The sequence below is a fragment of the Colias philodice genome, chromosome 10 (assembly GCF_061535455.1).
Source record: "Colias philodice isolate Cphi_HAF_F1 chromosome 10, ilColPhil1 Martin Lab GWU primary, whole genome shotgun sequence".
Classification (NCBI taxonomy): Eukaryota; Metazoa; Arthropoda; class Insecta; order Lepidoptera; family Pieridae; genus Colias; species Colias philodice.
In genome coordinates this window covers 2,267,701-2,283,257 of record NC_143095.1, presented here as the reverse complement: position 1 = coordinate 2,283,257, position 15,557 = coordinate 2,267,701, and positions in this window count along the sequence as shown.

The window sequence follows — 15,557 nt, the reverse complement described above, 5'->3', positions numbered from 1 at the left end:
TTGTGACATTATAGTTCTTGGACCCGATGAGTTCTATGGTTTATTTAACCATTTTAACTATTGTGAAATGTGAGGTTAGTTTACTTATTCTTATGCTAGATTTCCGAAATACCAGCAAATACAAATTAGAATACTGTTAATTAATATAACCATGCATACAATATCATACACAGAAAAAAAATGCCACAGTTTAGAACTGTAGATAATAAGTATGTCGTTTGTTTCTCTACGTGAACCCAGCGAGGTTTCGGACAAAATATAGCGTTCAATTATCCTCCTACTACGAGGACGAGTTCAAAATATTTATCTTTTCATCCACCATTCGTATATAAGTAAATAGAATCATTATGAGCAGAAATATAGAGGTATTTTATGTGTAAGTATCTACTTTTCATAGGTAATTAAAAAAGGCTCTACCAATTCGACTATTTTTAATCATTTTTGCTAAGGCACAAGGAAGATGAAGAGAAAACACGAAAAAGTTGCAACGTTTGCTCGACCTCAGTAATAAATAAAAATTATTCCAATATAATATGATAACTAGATTTCCGCCCGCGGCTTCGCCCGCGTTTTCAAAGGAAAACCCGCATAGTTCCCGTTCCCAAATCCCGTGGGATTTCCGGGATAAAACCTATCCTATGTGTTAATCCAAGTTACCCTCTATATGACGTGTGCTAAATTTCATTGTAATCGGTTCAGTAGTTTTTACGTGAAAGAGTAACAAACATCCATACAAACTTTCGCCTTTATAATAGTATATAGAACACGTGAAGAACATTTTACTACCTATAAGTTAGTATGGTTTACAAAGAAATTTCGAAACTAAGTTTGCCAATGTTAAAACTTACTGAACAGTACGCGAGTGTTCTAGATGTACAATATTTTCTAATTTCATTTTCCAAAACCATTTTCAAACCCGTGATTTAAAAACAAATATAGATACCCTACTGTTTTTGAATCACGGTTTTCGGGTTTTGCAGGTTCAAGTTTATTCTTGTCATAAGCTTGAGATTTTTTATCCCACCATTAAAAGTTTTTTGTTTTGGTGCAAAAGTAAGTGCAAATTTTCGCGTTCGTTAATTTCATGTGCAGAATCATGTCACTGTAATACGTATTTGATGATTGAATACTCAGGATTGTACGATTGTATCTAAGAAAAATAACTTTACAGAAGAAAATATGGAAATGGTCTTTAACAAAATATCCTTAGAATTAATAAAATTAACACATAAACCGGCACTGCGCTGCAGGGCCGGATCTACCCATGGGCTTTATGGGTTGCAGCCCAGGGCCCCGAGGTTAAAAGGGCCCCAAACCCCGATAAAAAAAAAGACGGGTTGCACTCCGGGAGTGCCGGCAGAAGTGAAAACTTGATTATTAACGTTCAGCATGTTTGATATTTTGGAATGGTATCCGTCTTACGCATGGAATATAAGGGCTAAAAAAAAAAAAATCCGTCTTACGCTTTTTCGATCAGGCCACGTGCCCTGACGCGAGTTTAAGATTTTATACCCAAGTTTTCACTTCAAAAATAGGCGATAATTTGAAAAAAAAATCTGTAGTTTTCGAAAAACAAATTGATGAAAAATCGCATACCTACTTCAATAACTTTTGCTAACATGTAAAAGGATGTTTGCATGTTGATTTTCAACTTATAGAAAATAAATCTTATTTATTGAAACTATTTGGTTATTTAATATATTATATGCCGTGGCCATATCGTAGATTTGCTCATTTCATGAAATGATTAATCATTACACGAAATGGTCGCATTTCATGAAATGGTTAATTGTCTATTGGCCACAACATGATGTGGTTTGAGCAGATCAATGATAAGAAATCGTTTCTCGATATGGGCAACTAAACGCGCGGTTTTTTCACGAAATGATCAAAATTATTTGATCATATCGTAAAGTAGTTACATTAATCATTGGTAGAGGCGCTGCAAGCGCTGTGTTTATGTGTGGAGATGGCGGCCGCTGGCGAAAATTTTATTATTCGCAGTTAACAACTTCATAATTCGTTTGCTCGTTCGTTTAATTAAAATATGAAGAAAGTCATAGCAAAGAATTTACGACGAAGAGGTTCGAGTACTATGGAAACTGCGGATATCTTATATTAAAAAAAATGCGTCTAAAATCCTATAATTATATTTATAAACTAGCTGTTGCCCGCAGCTTCGCCTGCGTGGAACAGATAATTTTTCATGGTACAAAAATTCATCCCCTATTTGATCCCCTTGGGGGATGAATTTTCTAAAATCCTTTCTTAGGGGACGCCTACGTTATGACATCTACCTGCACGCCAAATTTCAGCCCGATACGTCCAGTGGTTTGGGCTGTGCGTTGATAGATGACTATATCAGTCACCTTTGAGTTTTATATATAAAATATAGATTCCAGTATATTATTGAAATTGTTTCTTTTCTAAAAAGCGATTCACTTCTGGCACTCGCCGGACGCTGCCGCGGCACGCTCGCTTTGCTCGCTCGTCTAGTGCGTTGTTTTAATAAAGTCTAACCTAACTATTTCCTATTACAGAAACGATTCGCTTCTGGCACTTGCCGGCTGCCGCCGCGGCACTAACTTGAAAAACAATAAACCAGTTTTTAAAATATTCTGAATAATATTATTAAATATTCTTGTAATATTTTATGGACTCCCTTTATTTTATACGATCTGGCCAAATGTGGATGACAAAATCGTGAAACGTTGACGATTCAACGATTTGGTCAAACTATGTAAGCCACATCATGAAATGCGACCATTTCGTGAAATGATCAATCATTACATTAATTCACATTCACATTCACATTCACATTGTTCGTTGTTCGTTGTTCGTTGTTCGTTGTTCGTTGTTCGTTGTTTGTTGTTCGTTGTTCGTTGTTCGTTGTTCGTTGTTCGTTGTTCGTTTTTCGTTGTTCGTTGTTCGTTGTTCGTTGTTCGTTGTTCGATGTTCGTTGTTCGTGTTTGTGTTTGTGTTTGTATTTGTGTTTGTGTTCGAATTAAAATTCGAGTTTGTGTTCGTGTTTGTGTTCGTGTTCGTTGTTCGTTGTTCGTTGTTCTTTGTTCTTTGTTCGTTGTTCGTTGTTCGTTGTTCGTTGTTCGTTGTTCGTTGATCGTTGTTCGTTGTTCGTTGTTCGTTGTTCGTTGTTCGTAGTTCGTTGTTCGTTGTTCGTTGTTCGTTGTTCGCTGTTCGCTGTTCGCTGTTCGCTGTTCGCTGTTCGCTGTTCGCTGTTCGCTGTTCGCTGTTCGCTGTTCGCTGTTCGCTGTTCGCTGTTCGCTGTTCGCTGTTCGCTGTTCGCTGTTCGCTGTTCGCTGTTCGCTGTTCGCTGTTCGCTGTTCGCTGTTCGCTGTTCGCTGTTCGCTGTTCGCTGTTCGTTTTTCGTTGTTCGTTGTTCGCTGTGTTCGTTGTGTTCGTTGTTCGTTGTTCGTTGTTCGTTGTTCCTTGTTCGTTGTTCGTTGTTCGTTGTTCGTTGTTCGTTGTTCGTTGTTCGTTGTTCGTTGTTCGTTGTTCGTTGTTCGTTGTTCGTTGTTCGTTGTTCGTTGTTCGTTGTTCGTTGTTCGTTGTTCGTTGTTCGTTGTTCGTTGTTCGTTGTTCGTTGTTCGTTGTTCGTTGTTCGTTGTTCGTTGTTCGTTGTTCGTTGTTCGTTGTTCGTTGTTCGTAATCGTTGTTCGTTGTTCGTTGTTCGTTGTTCGTTGTTCGATGTTTATTTATTTATTTATTTATTTATTTAAAAAAGGCTTACCAACTAGATACATAATTTTTTGTTCAAACAATTCAATATTTACTTAAAATAAACATTAGTATTTACGTATCTAAATTACAGGTAGGCACCGCTTTAACAATTTTTCATAAAAATTAAATTATATCTAAATTGAAACCAAAAAGTAAAAACTTAAATTAAAATTTGTTCGTGTTTGTGTTTGTGTTTGTTTTTGTGTTCGTGTTCGTGTTCGTGAATTGAATTTGAATTTAAATTTGAATTTGAATTTGAATTTGACTTTGAATTTGAATTTGAATTTAAATTTGAATTTGAATTTGAATTTGAATTCGAATTTGAATTATAGAGTTTGTGTTCGTGTTCGTGTTCTTGTTCGTGTTCGTTGTTCGTTGTTCGTTGTTCGTTGTTCGTTGTTCGTTGTTCGTTGTTCGTTGTTCGTTGTTCGTTGTTCGTTGTTCGTTGTTCGTTGTTCGTTGTTCGTTGTTCGTTGTTCGTTGTTCGTTGTTCGTTGTTCGTTGTTCGTTGTTCGTTGTTCGTTGTTCGTTGTTCGTTGTTCGTTGTTCGTTGTTCGTTGTTCGTTGTTCGTTGTTCGTTGTTCGTTGTTCGTTGTTCGTTGTTCGTTGTTCGTTGTTCGTTGTTCGTTGTTCGTTGTTCGTTGTTCGTTGTTCGTTGTTCGTTGTTCGTTGTTCGTTGTTCGTTGTTCGTTGTTCGTTGTTCGATGTTCGTGTTTGTGTTTGTGTTTGTGTTTGTTTTTGTGTTCGTGTTCGTGTTCGTGAATTGAATTTGAATTTAAATTTGAATTTGACTTTGAATTTGAATTTGAATTTAAATTTGAATTTGAATTAGAGAGTTTGTGTTCGTGTTCGTTGTTCGTTGTTCGTTGTTCGTTGTTCGTTGTTCGTGTTCTTGTTCTTGTTCGTTGTTCGTTGTTCGTTGTTCGTTGTTCGCTGTTCGCTGTTCGCTGTTCGCTGTTCGCTGTTCGCTGTTCGCTGTTCGCTGTTCGCTGTTCGCTGTTCGCTGTTCGCTGTTCGCTGTTCGCTGTTCGCTGTTCGCTGTTCGCTGTTCGCTGTTCGCTGTTCGCTGTTCGCTGTTCGCTGTTCGCTGTTCGCTGTTCGCTGTTCGCTGTTCGCTGTTCGCTGTTCGCTGTTCGCTGTTCGCTGTTCGCTGTTCGCTGTTCGCTGTTCGCTGTTCGCTGTTCGCTGTTCGCTGTTCGCTGTTCGCTGTTCGCTGTTCGCTGTTCGCTGTTCGCTGTTCGCTGTTCGCTGTTCGCTGTTCGCTGTTCGCTGTTCGCTGTTCGCTGTTCGCTGTTCGATGTTCGATGTTCGTGTTTGTGTTTGTGTTCGTGTTCGTGTTCGTGTTCGTGAATTGAATTTGAATTTGAATTTGAATTTGAATTTGAATTTGAATTTGAATTTGAATTTGAATTTGAATTCGAATTTGAATTAGAGAGTTTGTGTTCGTGTTCGTGTTCGTGTTCGTTGTTCGTTGTTCGTTGTTCGTTGTTCGTTGTTCGTTGTTCGTTGTTCGTTGTTCGTTGTTCGTTGTTCGTTGTTCGTTGTTCGTTGTTCGTTGTTCGTTGTTCGTTGTTCGTTGTTCGTTGTTCGTTGTTCGTTGTTCGTGTTCGTTGTTCGTTGTTCATTGTTCGTTGTTCGTTGTTCGTTGTTCGTTGTTCGATGTTCGTGTTTGTGTTTGTGTTTGTGTTCGTGTTCGTGTTCGTGAATTGAATTTGAATTTGAATTTGAATTTGAATTTGAATTTGAATTTGAATTTGAATTTGAATTTGAATTTGAATTTGAATTTGAATTTGAATTTGAATTTGAATTTGAATTTGAATTTGAATTTGAATTTGATTTTGAATTTGATTTTGAATTTGAATTTGAATTTGAATTTGAGAGTTCGTGTTCGTGTTCGTGTTTTTATATAATAAGAAGAGAAGATTAAATAACATTATTTTATTATATTTTTATTATCTCTATACATATTATGTATAAAAAAATACGTGTCACTTTGTTTGTCCGCGATAGACTCCTGAATTAGTCCTCCTGAGTTCCTCCTGAAACGATTTAAAATAAAATTTGATTATGTTAAAATAACAAAATTGCGAAAATAAGTATGAAACTAATATGAACATTTCCAAAAAAAAAAGGCCCCTGGGTAGTTTCAGCCCAGAGCCCCAAGAGTTCACGGTCCGGCCCTGCCGCGCTGCAATTTCTGCCAATGCTCCGTGTTTCAAGTCGACATCAGAATTTTCACTCGCTATTATTATTTCATTAGGGACTGCTGTGGTTCCATTAACGATTAACTGGAATACCATGTTCAGTCGGGAATCGAATTAGAAACGTTAAGTCGTTTCCAACAGCCAGCGGCCAACTCTGATTACACATTCCCCGCCAATTCTACGGAGAGCAATTTTATTTTATTAGTTGGAGTTTAACCTTCGTCTGCTTTCTAGGAACTATCTCGCTAACTTACTCGCTAATATCTCGCTTTATGTTTCATTTTCAGTGGGTGTCACATTTTTCAGATGTCAATATTCGTCGATGTCCAACTTGGGGCTTATTTTTCAGAATGGTTTTCGAATTTGCCCGAATAATTTGTAAAAAAAAATGAGAAACAGAAAATGTTTAGGTAGGTCTAAATTTAGTACCGATGATAACAAAGTCAACCCTGTCGTTATTTTTCATTTGTAAAACGCGAACAAACGCGTCACCTGATATTTATTGTTGATTGGAATCATTTGTTATTTGCTTGTTTTGCTTGCTATGTTTGTTATTTGGATTTGATGATAATTCCGAATTAAAAGTCGAATGGTTGGAGCTTTTAAGAGATGCTTTTAAGATATGATACATTAGCTCACTTAGGTACCTCTATAAATTTAAAATAAAATATCCCAACAGAGCCTTGTTCGGAAGATTGATAATTTTATAAATTATAATCGGTTTATAAGATAGATAAACGAAGAAAAATCCAATATGCTAATAAAAACGATTTCGTCAATAATGTCAGTAAATAGTAGGTATATATATATGTAGGTAGATACCAGCTACTTGTTAGTTCAGTATCCATAAATTAGACGATCGCCATAGCCCATAGTTATCAAAGCAATTCGCCTCTCACAGATTTCTCAAGCAATCTCGTTACGACTAATCAGAGTTCTTATCTCGAGATTGACTCGTTAGGCTTATACTTGAACCTTTTATTAAAGAAATAAGGCTCTGATTGATATAAATATTATGAAATTAGGCTTTAAATCAACCTTTTAGTAAATAGTAATAAGATTTATTAAATAAGTAGGTACTCGAATGGCATTAATTGCTTCTCAAAGATGGCAAACAACATTAAAAATACTTGAAGCATAAAATTATTGATAATTGTTAAGGGGGGTTAGGCGGTCAGCGAAAATTCAGCTATTCGGGCCTGAGGCAAGCGGTGAGGGGGTCCGCGTTTAGTATGGAATCAACGTGCTCGAAACTGAAAATCGTAAGCGCCATTCACATTTTTATCAAAAAGTGAATGAAAATATTTAGTATTTTCTAAATCTAAAACAGTCACGAAATCGAGAAGGTAAATACCTATGTATTTGTGATTTTATACGAATTATTATCGTAAAATACAGTTGTAATGAGAATTTATATGATATTTTAGAGGTAACTTCAGGATTTTTTTTTATCGAGCAAAATTTTTCCAATCGTGTTTTGGAAACAGTCATCCCATCACACATACGTTCTGTAATACATATTAGAAATTTCAGTGCGAAAAAACTTCAATATTTTCAATTATAGCTCATAAAAAACAGTCCATTTTTCCGTTTTCACCTACTAAGGGCCCTTAATCTAATATATATGTATAATATACTTAAATATTACTGAAGTCTGAAACGTATAGTCAGCCAATTTGCCCCTTACAATGAATAAAATATGTAGGTAAGTACAATGTTTACAGTTATGGCTTTAACAAAGCAATATTTGCAAGCGTTAAGTACTAAGCATAACTTGCAAAAGCAAATACCACCCTTTGGATACAAATAGTTTCCTTCAGTGAACTTCCGTAGCTCACAGCTAGAGATGTGATTTCACGCTCCGTTAAAACACATGTATTCAAGCCAAACTTACCTTAGGTACATAATATTATAAGCGCGTGAATGTGCATTATTGCTTTTGACAGGACTAGAAGGTTGTTGCTTGCTATTGACATGACTATCTAATGCTTTAGTATGTAGGACAACATATTGTGTTGAGTTTTGCAAATAATGTTTTGTTCTATACATAACTATATTACTTCTGCGTAATTTCGAAAACAAAACAAAATGAAATAAAAAAAGATATATAACTTCAGTGGGTCATTTGATTGCTTCGTATAGATTACATGTTCAAGTATCAACGACGTCATAAATGTAGAGTTTATAATAATACAATTCACATAACAATTTCCACCAGCTAAGTTAAACAACAAGCTGGTTTTAAATTATCGGAATTATGCATAATCACCCCAAATAATTTAATTACATTTGATATTCAATTACATACCTATAAACCAAAAGTGAATTAACACGCCTCATAAGCGAAGCGTTGAGGTGGGTACTACTGTCACTTCGCGCAAAACATCTGATTTTTCAAACTTAAAATATCTTTATGTATCATACATTGCACTTGTAAGATAATACATATACACACACATATTAAGAAAAAACACTATTTTTAACGTTCATGATATTTTTGATGTCATTTTTAGGGTTCCGTAGCCAAAATGGCAAAAACGGAACCCTTATAGTTTCGTCATGTCCGTCTGTCCGTCTGTCCGTCTGTCCGTCTGTCACAGCCGATTTACTCGGAAACTATAAGTACTACAGTGATGAAATTTGATGGGAATATGTGTTGTATGAACCGCTACAAAAATATGACACTAAATAGTAAAAAAAAGAATTGGGGGTGGGGCCCCCCATACATGTAACTGAGGGATGAAATTTTTTTTTTCGATGTACATACCCGTGTGGGGTATCAATGGAAAGGTCTTTTAAAATGATATAAAGTTTTCTAAAAAACATTTTTCTTAAAGTGAACGGTTTTTGAGATATCAGCTCTCAAAGTCGTAAAAAGTATGTCCCCCCCCCTCTATTTTTATAACTACGGGGTATAAAATTCTAAAAAAAATAGAGGTGATGCATGCTAATTAACTCTTTCAACGATTTTTGGTTTGATCAAAGTATCTCTTATAGTTTTTGAGATAGGTTGATTTAACTGTAATTTATTATATTTGCTGCTACGGAACCCTTTGTGCGCGAGCCCGACTCGCACTTGGCCGGTTTTTGTTATTTAAACTAGTTAAAAAACAGTTTAAAAAAGTTCTGTCTTGGACGTCCGCGTGTCTGTATGTGCGGATCCTTTTTCTTGTTAACACGATAGCGACCGAAATACTTTACTAATCGAGTCTTTTTTTCTCTTACGCTTGAGTATGCTCAGGAATAGAACCCTTTCATTTTTCAGGGTCTGATTCGATGTGGTTTAATTGTTATTAAATAAACAAAAATAATAATTAATAAATATTTATTAAAAAAAAATTATGAGGCGTGCATTTTTGGATTTTCCAAATTATTTTATTTTGTTATTCGTGTGTTCCCCGCTCCCGGGTCTAACCATCTTGGGCCTTAAGAATTTCCGTCTAAATTTTAAACATACACTTCAGTATAATACGGTCTTCATTCATGAAAAATAAACATTACCTACTATAGTTTCGAGACATGGAGCAATTTTCTTAAACAAGCATACTGAGATCCATTCTCAGGCAGAGATATCTAATATTAAGGATGCTCACATTATGTCGCCGTTTTTTTTTCTAAAAACCCTTTAAAATTAAATAACCTAAAAAATTATAAGTACGTAGGTACGTACGTAACTTAAAATAATTTTCGTTATTGAACATAATATAATAAAAAATCAGTGGTGGCTGGCGGGCGTGCAATAAATAAATTGATTTTTCAATTTATCTGTGCATGTTATAAAATATAACATCACCACTGTTCGAACATGGTTCGAACGGTGAAGGAAAACATCGTAAGGAAACCGACATGTCAAAGGTCAAAGAATCAAAAGTTCGACGACATGTGACATCCGCCAACCCGCCCGTGTCCAAGCGGCAAGCAGTGGGAAAATAATTATATAGGCTGATGATGATGATGAACATAATGTCACACCAAATGTTGGAAAAATTTGTGACAATCTACTTAATTAATCTATCTACTTAATTAATCTATCTACTTAATTAATCTATCTACTTAATTACAATGAAATTTTCACCAGGTAGGTGAATTTTTAGTCTTTGATTATTCTACGAAACCGATTGTAAAATATTCAAAATTAACAATGATTTTGAAATTATTTGTTTAAGCTTTATTTATACAAAACAACAGTGTACAATTTTGTAAAACGCAGCGCAAAATCTGTAAGCGCCAGCAGCAACTGTGTTCCAGCAAAAACTATTAGTTCATTTATTTTATTTTCTTTTCCATGGATGCGGCGAATTACCTGAACCTTTGTTAGAAGTGCAAAGTTAAAATTACCGCAAATATTCGCGTTTCGTGCGCTTTGTTGAATACAAAGTGGAACATTTTGTAACTTGCAATGTGACGTAAAAGGAAAACGACTGGTTATGGCTTTGTAATGGATTCTAGGGATATCACGTACAATTTCCAAATGCGTAGTGTTCTGTGTAATTATTGCCTAAATACTTACCAACTTGTTTTGTGACTGCAAAAAATGTTTTTAGAAGGTTTGCATATATGCAGATTTGGATTGAATTCTCATTGACAACCTCATGCTCACTTTATTCGCTATTTCCATATAGTCCGTTGAAAAGTTACATTTGGGGTTGCGTTTATTAGAGGACGCAATTTTATTTTTTTGATGTGTAGGGGGGGTCAGTGTGAAGCTATCACCAAGTTTGTGGGGTCGCCACCCTTGTACCACGGCCGCCATCTTGAAAATAGCGGTTGAAATGGTTTTTACGATATATCTCTTAAACTATTTATCTGATAATATAACAATGTTAACATTATTTGTTGCAAATTAAATTCTCTACAACTTTGATTCAGTAACTTTTTGTCGTAGAACTATAAATAAAAAAGTTATAAGCGAAAATGTTCAGAAATTAGAGATGTTTATATTTTTCAATAAAACTTTTTTTTATAAGTTTACGAAGAAATTATATCAGACCATTTTTGTTGATTGTTTTTCGAAGAACAACTTTTATTTACAACTTTTTTTCATTAAGTAAATAGCTAAGGTTTTACAGCCCTCCGAAGTGTACTATTTTAGGTACGCTTTACTATACAGAATACTATTATGTGTGTACTAATAATAATTTATCACCAGTAATTATTTTTTTTTTGTTATTATAATATTTTTAATAATTAATTTTGCAATATTATTAATAATTAATTATTGACTCTTTTCCCGACCACCGAGGAGGAAGAGTCTGGAAGCGCGTTTTTTTTTTTACGTCGAAAATCAAAACACAAACACATCAAAAAAATAAAATTGCGTCCTCTAAAAAACGCAAGGTCAGGCCTAAAAAATGTAACATTTCAATGAACTAATATAGCTCATCGATACATTACGCAGTGTATCGGAATTATGGATTATAGTTTTCAGAACATCTATTTTGATTTAGATTCATTCTCGATAAGTATTCCATAATCTTAAGAAAAGCTTATTTTTTTTTTTTTGTTGCTCCTCAACAATTTTACAACAAATTAATGAACAAATTAACAACAATCAGAAAGTGTTATATTAAATATAAGTTTTATACTCAAATAATATTTACTTAATTAAGTATCTACTGAAACTGCTGAAAGGGGCATTCGGTCACACGGACAAGAACGTTTGTGTCGTCTTGATCACTCATGACTGATCAAGTACAAAAAAAATATGAATAGCGGTAAAAACATAATTGATATTAACAATAATTTGACAATTAGAAGAAATAGGTACTTACTTCTGCACTACGATAACGTCTAACGATACAGATTTGATGAAATAAAGTCACTTAAACATAGGTCATTCATAACGAGATTTAAACCTCACCTATTTTGTCCAGTCATTTATAAAGATATTAATTACCGTGTTTATTCAGTGCTTGCTCAGTTCCACACGCAAAACTTTTGGAACAGCCTTGTCTAATTTTCTCGTCTGCTCTCCGAAGCTTTAATTATTAAAAACCTAGCGACAAACCGCGGCATTCACCGCGGTATGACTGATATTTTATACAGTGACGAATATATATTAATATATATAAGTTATGGGTTCCATTTATGCGTTATTTTATTTAACGCGCAAACCCGTCAATTTTTTTTTCGAAAAGTAAACTTTACTAGCTTTGTAATGGAAAAATATGGAGCGCTGTAACAATATTGAACGCATTTGTAACCTTTCGGTTATATTGAGGTATGTATTTTCTGTATCAGTAGGTTTTGAAAATAAATGGGTTCATATTGTATATTTAAATAAAATATATTCAACTCAAAAGATATAGGTATACTTATATTTCTTACCGACCTCAATATGATGGTTTTTATAATATGATAAACATGAATGAAATAAAATATTTTTTTTATTATGATTGTCGATTGTCCTTCGGCAAAACTAGTTAACACATCGTGACCATACTTCTATATTCAATAGGTTCATTTCAAAATGGCATACACGTGTCCTTTCGGGTATTAATGTCATCAATGACCGTACATAAAACTCTGTCAAAGTGGTACGAAAAAACGTTAGAAATATCGTATCTATCAGAGCGCAACGGGAAAGTATACGAGCCACCCTCGGTCGAGGAATTCTTCCAAGTACTCCTTCCCTCCACTCGGAACTGACACTTGAATAGGTTTATGATAAAGAACAAAGGGAACTTAAATCTATGGAAGAGGTAATGGAAACGTACATTCCCTTTGTGTGCGAAGTAATTGTTCGTGATATATCTTGATACTCGTATAGAGTTGGCCCCTAATTAGTGTACGATGTATACTTGTCATTAACACAATATTCAGATATTAACAATATGCCTCGAGTATTTCATGACTATAGACTACATTTTCCAAGAAATATAAACTATGAACCGCGAATACGTTATTAGGTAACAGTTCTCTCGATATTTTCAGGAGAAATGAAACATGTTTAATTATTCAGTAACAGAGGTATTCTATAATTACTTGTAGATATTTGTTTTTATCAGGCTTAAATATTTTCACAGATACAAATACAGCCAACCTAACTTTAGCAATGATAATCAAAGTAGAAAAATACACAAATGTCTGTTAAACACAGTAAATCATAATGCAGTGGTTTATCGATACAAGAAATCGGGTTAAACTGCTTCCTGTTGCCGCTATTCTTCAGCGTCGAGAGACGTGGTTATAGTGGCGTTTGAAATCGCATTATCGGCAAAATACAGGAACTGGGAAAACTAGAATTTAACATTGCTTCTTCTACTCGCAAAAGTACGAATTGAAGGCTTCAACACAGATTTACGTTGGGATGTTTACTATTTTTGAAAGTCTTCAACTCTGGCTAGATAAAAATTCTTTTGTTTTAAATAAGTAGCTACCATGTTTAAAAATGGAATACAGTTTAAAAAGGAAGAGGAGGATTTTTTATTCTATTAAAAAGTTAATATTGTATAATATATGGTAGGCAGGGACTCAAAACACCAGAAAATTAAAACTAATACAGGGAATGTATAAAATGGGACGAAAATATAATATCCGATAACACTTTTACCAAAGAACATTACGGGTAGGTATCGTAACAAAAATGCGGATGCGATAGAAAAATTCCTGCAAGGGTTATACGGCGAAATATACGGAAACTATGGACAAAGCCAATTAGTTTAGGTACGTGGTAAAGCGTAGCCAACGGTTTAAATATTTTCGTGGATTACTACGAAAATGAAAAAGAAAACTCCTTTATACATACTGAGCTGTTAACTTCTAATGGAAGTGATGTATGTATGTAGAAACATTAATATCAAGTTCATTTCAAGAAGGAAAACGCAACTCTGATAAATGATAGCTTGGCAGTGATTTACCTACTTCATGGATGGAACATATGTAAGTGTAGTTGAAAGTAAGAACTGGAATCTGAATGCATAAAGCTAAATACATAGGTAGTTCCTAATGTGTTTTGCTTACAAACATATTGTACTAATTTATAAGGCAAGCTGATATTTTTTTACCCTGAAAAATACGATGAATAAAATGAATAGTTCATATTTTATATAGTTACCCTAATGGAAAAATAATCGCGGACACATGCGGTTTCCCTAATAATTTTACGAAAAATAGGCGATTATAGTCAATTTATGAGACGATGTCCTCGATTATGACTATAATATTAGGTTAATACATACCTACTTGTATTGTTTATTGTAAACATAATTTTATATTAATTATATTTGACTATGTAGCTGCTTGCCCTGACTTCACTTAGGTTGAGCCGAGAAATAACAAAAATAGCTTTTGTTACTGACTAAAAAAGGTTTCTAATTTTTTAAGTCGGTAGAGTAAATTTGAGTTTGTTCTTTTTATACTAAAATGAACATAATATCTCTCTCATCAACAATAAAATCATCCTCTTTATAGTATTATTAGTGTTGATATATTATCATGAGGGGGTGAAGTTCGATCATACCACTTTTACATTTCTGCTAAATTTTAATAATAAAATGTACTTACTTTTTTAATCCATTTTTACGATCAAACATAATCCTCGAACAGTGGCAATTATCACGAATGCAAGTTAAAATCGGTTATTAGCATTTATCCCTTACATCGGGGAGACAATTACCAGTCTATGAAAATTAATGTCCAAAGGATGGTCCAAAGTCGATCGAATAATAAAAGATAAAGAGCTCGATAATATAGGTTACCTTATTATATCTTTTTTCTAACTTCACTGTAGAAACTATGTAATTGTACGTATTTCTTCTATTTTATAATCATTTTAATTAAATGTTATGTAAAGAAAACCTTTATATATAGAATATCTTGTTGGCTATTATTATTGTTACAATCGCTTTAATACATGTAGGTACCAAATTTTTATTATAGTAGGTACCTACTGATTTTTTTCAATAATCAATCCAAAAATAAAACTAAAAGTTTTTAAAGCAAAACTTTTACAAGTGCTTATGAATTGTAAATCATTATGAATCTACAACTGCTTCGGAAAGTTTCTTTTACTGAGAAGTACAGAGAAAATCGAGTTATCTATTTGAAAATAACTTTATGTACATTATTACTCGCAGAAAGTAGTTGGTTCCAGAAATTCTGATTTACAAAGTAGGTACCTACTAGATATAAATAAAAATTAGATTTCCGCCCGCGCCTTCGCCCGCGTTTTTAACGAAAAACCCTTCAGCTTTATAATATTAGTGTAGATTACATCAAAATAGCTTCATAAATAAGACACCTTACTGCCGAACAAATTGGTTACAGTAAGCAATTATTGGAAAGAAACTAATTCCCAATCCCCAACACACGTTGATATTAGTTCGAGAATCTTGAACAATAAAAATAATTGTCTGTCAGTGTAAATTTATTTCATCCAGTATTAAAAAATAAAACCTTCCTCTTTTTGCAGTGTATTAACGATAATATTATACGAAATCACCTACTGTTACTAATCTTGTAATTTGTCTTAAAACTTTACGACCCTTGACTGTCTCACAAATCGATTATTGGGGTTCAAGTCCCCGATGGGAAAATTAATTTAAAAGGCCTAGTTTAGACATTTCATTTATTGAGGTTCATTTTTCGATAAGGTTCCACTCCGAGGGTTATTAT